Consider the following 7178-nt stretch of genomic DNA (forward strand, 5'->3'; position numbering starts at 1 on the left):
GCAGGGAATTAGAGCCCACATCCGTGACTGTGAGTTTGCATGCTGCAACTAGAGATCCCATGTGATGCAAGGAAGTGTGTGCCACTAACAGCTGGTGCAGCCAAATAAGTAAATAAATATTTTTAAAATAAATAAAATATAGCAAATATATATATATATACAAAATATAATGGTACTTTTTTGGCATGAATAAAGCTAGGTTAATGGTGGAACTGGATGAATTACTAAAGAAGATGTATATATACATACTTTTTTAACTTTTTATTTTGTATTGCAGTATAGCCAATTAACAATGTTATGATAGTTTCAGGTGAGCAGCAAAGAGACTCAGTCATACATATACATGTATCCATTCTCCCCCAAACTGCCCCCCCATCCAGGCTCCCACATAACATTGAGCAGAATTCCCATGCTATACAGTAGGATCTTATTAGTTACACATTTTAAATATAGCAATGTGTACATGTCCACCCCCAACTCCCTAACTATCCTTTCCCCCATTCTTCCCCTGTGACAATGGTTAAGTTCGAAGAACATATTAATTACCCACAGTGAAATCTATGTATACGTACAATGCTTTTGTTTGAGCACACCCAAGAAACATAACACGTAAATAATTTGAGAAGTTCCTATTAGATACAAGCTGAATAATTTAATGTTGGTTAAGTGTTAATTACAATGACTTCAGAATTCAAATTAGCAAAACCTCAATCAAGAATGACTTGGTAGGGAGTCTCTTGGTAGTCTAGTGGTTACAATGCAGGTTTTCATTGCTATGAACTTGGGTTTGATTCTTGGTCAGGGAACTAAGATCCTACAAGCCTCGTGGCATGGTCAAAAAAAAAAAAAAATAGTAGAATGCCTTGGCAATGACTGCAGGGACTGCAGTACACCAGGCCTCACAGTCTATCACCATCTCCCGAAGTTTGCCCAACTTCATGTCCATTACACCAGTGAAGCCATCCAGCCATCTCATCCTTGAACACGCTCCTCTACTTCTGCCCTCAATCTTTCCCAGCATCAAGGATTTTTCCAATGAGTCAGCTCTTTGCATCAGGTGACCAAAATACTGGAGTTTCAACTTCAGCATCCGTCCTTGCAATGAGTATTCAGGGTTGATTTACCTTAAGATTGATTGGTTTGATCTCTTTGCCATCCAAGAGACTCTCAGAAGCCTTCTCCAGTACCATGGTTCAAAGGCATCAATTTTTCAGTGCTCCACCTTCTTTACAGTCCAGCTCTCAGAACTGTACCCCTTGACTATATGGCTCTCACAACTCTCACTTGCTTTGACAATATGGACCTTTGTCAGCAATGTCTCTGATTTTCAATGCACTGTCTAGGTTTGTCATAGTTTCCTGCCAAGAGGCTTTTGATTTCATGGCTGCAGTCACCATCTGCAGTGATTTTAGAGCCCACTTCAGTTCAGTTCAGTCACTCAGTCGTATCCGACTCTTTGCAGCACCATGAATTGCAGCACGCCAGGCCTCCCTGTCCATCACTAACTCCCGAAGTTCACGCAAACTCATGTCCATCAAGTCAGTGATGCCATCCAGCCATCTTATACTCTGTCATCCCCTTCTCCTCCTGCCCCCAATCCCTCCCAGCACCGGAGTCTTTTCCAAGTCAACTCTTCACATCAGGTGGCCAAACTATTGGAGTTTCAGCTTTAGCATCAGTCCTTCCAATGAATACCCAGGACTGATCTCCTTTAGAATGTATTGGTTGGATCTCCTTGCAGTCCAAGGGACTCTCAAGAGTCTTCTCCAACACCACAGTTCAAAAGCATCAATTCTTCAGCGCTCAGCTTTCTTCACAGTCCTACTCTCACATCCATACATGACCACTGGAAAAACCATAGCCTTGACTAGACAGACCTTAGTCGGCAAAGTAATGTCTCTGCTTTTGAATATGCTATCTAGGTTGATCATAACTTTTCTTCCAAGGAGTAAGCGTCTTTTAATTTCATGGCTCAAGAAGAGAAAATCTGTCACTACTTCCACATTCTGCCCTTCTATTTGCCATGAAGCAATGGGGCCAGATGCCATGATCTTAGTTTTTTAACATTTAGTTTTAAGCCCGCTCTTTCACTCTCTTCCTTCACCCTCATCAAGAAACTCTTAGTTCCTCTTTTCTTTCTGCCATCAGAGTGGTATCATCCCCATATCTGCTGCTGCTACTGCTGCTGCTGCTAAGTCGCTTCAGTCGTGTCCGACTCTATGCGACCCCATAGATGGCAGCCCACCAGGCTCCCCCGTCCCTGGGATTCTCCAGGCAAGAACACTGGAATGGATTGCCATTTCCTTCTCCAATGCATGAAAGTGAAAAGTGAAAGTGAAGTCACTCAGTCATGTCCGACTCCTAGTGACCCCATGGACTGCAGCCTACCAGGCTCCTCCATCCATGGGATTTTCCAGGCAAGAGTACTGGAGTGGGTTGCCATTGCCTACTGTGCCCCATATCTGAGACTGTTGAAATTTCTCCCACCTATTTTTTGATTTCAGCTTGTAACTCAAGCTATCCACTGGGCAGAAAGGCAGGATAGTATTAATTAATTCAAGGCACAAGAAATTCCAGGGCAGGAACCAGTCTTTGATACCTGATTTCCCAGGTCTTCCCTGGAACTTCTTGCGCCTTGAATTAATTATTAGTGTCCTGCCTTCCTGCCCAGTGGACAGCCTCCTGACTGCTGTTTCATTTTTCATAGACAACAGTGGGTGCTCCAGATTCAAGCCCTTCTGTCTCAGCAATGCAGCAATTTTCAACTACCTGTGGTATTTCTTACAATTGTTTACTCCTTCTGGCACTCTAGGAATTTCTGTTCTTGCTTTCTAGTCCTCAAAAGTTCTATATTACAAGCCTTTACAGAAACTCTAAGACAATTCCAAATCTCTCCAGAAGTGCTTTACTGGGGCTATTTGCCTACCTGTTTAAATTACACATTTCCTGGAAGAATTTTCCAATTTCCTCAAATCCTATTTGCAGTTGCATTGCCACTGATCTATCTCTTTAAACTTTACCAAGTTCAACTAGTTTTTATTAGCTCTATTTTTAATGGGAAATATTATTGAACGTTTACCAAATGTTTGGCAGTCTATATTCCTATCTCATATGACTCTTCCAGTTCTGTGAGGTACATAGGGAGGGAAAGTTGCAAACCACAAACAGGAGACAGAGCCAGTAATTTGGGTTAAGAACCTGGTTATACCACTTACTGGCTGTGTCAGTATAGACAAGTAACTCATTTTGTAGACACTTCAGATAATAAAAGCACCCACCTTAGAGTTTTGTGAGTAGCAACTGAGCTAATAAATGCAACACACTTAGAGCAGTGACTGCATACAATCAGCATTATATGAATTTCAACTACTTACATTTTACTCATTTTGCAAATACAAAATAGGCTCAGAAGGACTGAAGTTATTCAAGTTCAAATAACTATATCATTATTTAGATGGCTGTCTCTTTTTGAAAACCTATATTACTCTAACCTTTGATGAAAAATGCTTTATCAACACCCTATCTCTAAATCTTCATGCATGTCAGCTCCCCCCAACACATACACATACAGCTTAAAATCCATAGAACAAAGTCTGAAAGTTTACTGATATTTAAGATTTGGGGATGTATTACCAAAATATTTCTCAATTTCATCTTTCACCAACCGTAAATGAAGGTATCCATCCACCAAAACTCTTATTAACATTGAGTCATATTTACTTTTTATATCAGAATCCATTCCCACTCAATTTAACAATATTAAGAAGATGGCTTTATTTTTAAGTAATTTTTTATTTGCTAATATTTGGCAACAATTAAATAATGTCAAAATCTCTGTTTGGAAAATATAGATAAAATTCCAAACTATTGTTCCCAGTTCTGAGCATAGACTATACAATTTTTGGATGAGTGTCTCATATCTAGCATTTTGTGGTTGGAAGGACTTTGGGTTGGCATCTAAAACATCATCTGAATTAGTATTTTCTTTCATTCCACTTTCTCTCATATGGTATGGTTGTAAATGGCTTACCAAGCTTGATCTCTCTCCTCTAAATGTGCTAGTTGAGATTCTAGATATATTTTCAAGGCAAACATTAATGTTTGGACATTCAGCATTTATTTTCATTTTTCCCAAAGGAATATGCCTTAAACTATTATGTTTTAGCCAAAAATACAAATACTGTTTGTCAGTCTCAGAAGGTCTTATCTTTCTGTCTGAGGCTGCAGTGAAAGTTAAAGAGTGGCTACTATGACGAGAAGATAGGAGACAGAAGAATAAGAAAATAGATTAATTCGGGAACTCTATAGGGCTTCCCAAGTGGTGCTAGTGGTAAAGAACCTGCCTGACAATGCAGAAGACATAGAGACATGGGTTGGATACCTGTGTCGGGAAGATCCTCTGGAGGAGGGCATGGTAACCCACTCCAGTATTGTTGCCTGGAGAATCCCAGGGAGAGAGGAGCCTGGCGGGCTACAGTCCATAGGGTCATAAAGAGTCAGACATGACTGAAGTGATTTAGCATGCATGCACAGGGATTCCATACTGAATGGATGTTTGGAGAGACTGTGCTAAAGAAATATGGATTTTTAATACCTAATATTCAAAAGTTCTTTAAGTGGTAGAAACTAAAAACAAATATAAAGTAGACTAGTTAAAGACCCAATGGAGGAGTGTCAGTTTCACATGAAGACTTCTGAAAAACTAACTGAATGAAAAAACAAAATCGCCATGCAGTTATAACGTTAATCTTTCTACATTCAGAAACAGTAAAGTTGTTCAATTACATTTGATACATACACAGATACACGCACACTTAGATAGTGTAAGTGTGTTGGAACATGTTTAATACTAGCTCTCTAAAGAAGCAAAATACCCCTCTTTCTGGGTTGCAACCAGGAAAGGTGCAGAAGAAAAGAAAAAGAAGCTTCATGCTATGCCAGAAACCCTCAAGAAAAAGCTAAAGAATTTGGCAGAGCTTAAGATCAAGCTTAAGATCAAGATTGCCGGGAGAAATATCAATAACCTCAGATATGCAGATGACACCACCCTTATGGCAGAAAGTGAAGAGGAACTAAAAAGCCTCTTGATGAAAGTGAAAGAGGAGAGTGAAAAAGTTGGCTTAAAGCTCAACATTCAGAAAACGAAGGTCATGGCATCTGGTCCCATCACTTCATGGCAAATAGGTGGGGAAACCGTAGAAAGAGTGTCAGACTTTATTTTGGGGGGCTCCAAAATCACTGCATGGCTGGTGACTGCAGCCATGAAATTAAAAGACGCTTACTCCTTGGGAGAAAAGTCATGACCAACCTAGACAGTATATTCAAAAGCAGGGACATTACTTTGTCGACTAAGGTCCGTCTACTCAAGACTATGGTTTTTCCAGTGCTCATTTATGGATGTGAGAGTTGGACTGTGAAGAAGGCTGAGCGCTGAAGAATTGATGCGTTTAAACTGTGGTGTTGGAGAAGACTCTTGAGGGTCCCTTGGACTGCAAGGAGATCCAACCAGTCCATTCTGAAGGAGATCAACCCTGGGATTTCTTTGGAAGCAATGATGCTAAAGCTGAAGCTCCAGTACTTTGGATACCTCATGCGAAGAGTTGACTCATTGGAAAAGACTCTAATGCTGGGAGAGACTGGGGGCAGGAGGAGAAGGAGACTACCCAGGATGAGATGGCTGGATGGCATCATGGACTCGATGGACGTGAGTCTAAGTGAACTCCGGGAGTTGGTGATGGACAGGGAGGCCTGGCGCGCTGCGATTCATGGGGTCGCAAAGAGTCGGACATGACTGAGTGACTGAACTGAACTGAACTGAACTGAAGATCAAGTGCCTGAGAAAGAAGTTTGCCCAGAAAATGCTTCAAAAGGCAAGGAGGAAACTTCTCTCTGAAAAAGCTAAACACCACCACAAGGAATACAGGGAAATGTACAGAAATGAAATTTGAATGGCTAGGATAGCATGAAAAGCTGGCAACTTGTATGTACCAACCTAACCCAAACTGGCATTTGTCATCAAGATCAGAGGTATCAGTTGGTGTGAACCCAAATGTTTGGAAGGTGTTGCAGCTTTTTTGTCTCTGTCAGATCTTCAATGACTCCATTGCAAAGCTCAGCAAGGTTTCAGTTAACATGCTGAGAATTATGAAACCATACAGTTAAGCTGAATCCACCCTGAATATTCATGGGAAGGACTGATGCTGAAATTGAAGCTCCAATACTTTGGTCACCTGATGAAAAGAGCTGACTCATTGGAAAAGACTTTGATGCTGGGAAAGATTGAAGGCAGGAGGAGAAGAGGATGACAGAGGATGAGATGGTTGGATGGCACACCAACTCAATGGACACGAGTTGGAGCCAGCTCTGGGAGCTAGTGAAGGACAGGGAGGCCTGGCATGCTGCAGTGCAGTTCAGTTCAGTTCATTCGCTCAGTCGCGTCTGACTCTTTGCAACCCCAGGAATTGCGAGTCAGACAGGACTGAGCAGCTGAACAACAGCAACAATGTTACCAAATCTGAAATCTGCAAAAGAACTGGTCTGCAAGCATGGTTATGGCAAAAGCAACAAGAAGCAAAATGCCCTGAAGAATAATGTCTTGATTGCTCATTCTCTTGACTATTAAAGCATCATCTACATGGAGGATTTGACTCATGAGATCTATACTGTTGGAAAATGTTTTAAGAAAGCAAACAACTATCTGTGGCCCTTCGAATTACCTTCTCCATGAGGTGGAATGAAGAAAAAGACCATGCATTTTATAGAAGGTGGAGATGCTGGCAAAAGGGAAGACTAGATAAACGGGTTGAAGTGTACCTACCAACTAAGGTATCTACCATGATTATTTTTGTAATATGGTCAGTTGATAAATAGTGATTGCTTCCAAACTGAGAAAAAAAAGAAGGAAAAGACCTGATTTGTGACATTTGCCAATTTCTTTGGTATAAATGCCTTCACTGCGGTCAATTTCAAGCTTCCAACAAAATATCGCCGGTGTTAGGAAGAGGTTCACAAATCAACTTTCACAAGACAGCACCAGCTGGGTCTAACACACCACTATGGAGTCTTCAAAACAAATGGCAATTTATTACATTGTCACAGGAATCTGTAACTGCAGCTTCCTACATCACTACACACAATTAAACCTGATGTGTGCTGTCAGATGCAGAAAAATGCATAAC

General features: G+C 41.0%; 1 pseudogene; it reads left to right on the forward strand.

Moving 5' to 3' along the window:
- On the forward strand, positions 3671-6838 carry LOC106503177 (annotated as a pseudogene).

This window comes from Capra hircus, chromosome 19, assembly GCF_001704415.2.
Source record: "Capra hircus breed San Clemente chromosome 19, ASM170441v1, whole genome shotgun sequence".
In the NCBI taxonomy this organism is placed as follows: Eukaryota; Metazoa; Chordata; class Mammalia; order Artiodactyla; family Bovidae; genus Capra; species Capra hircus.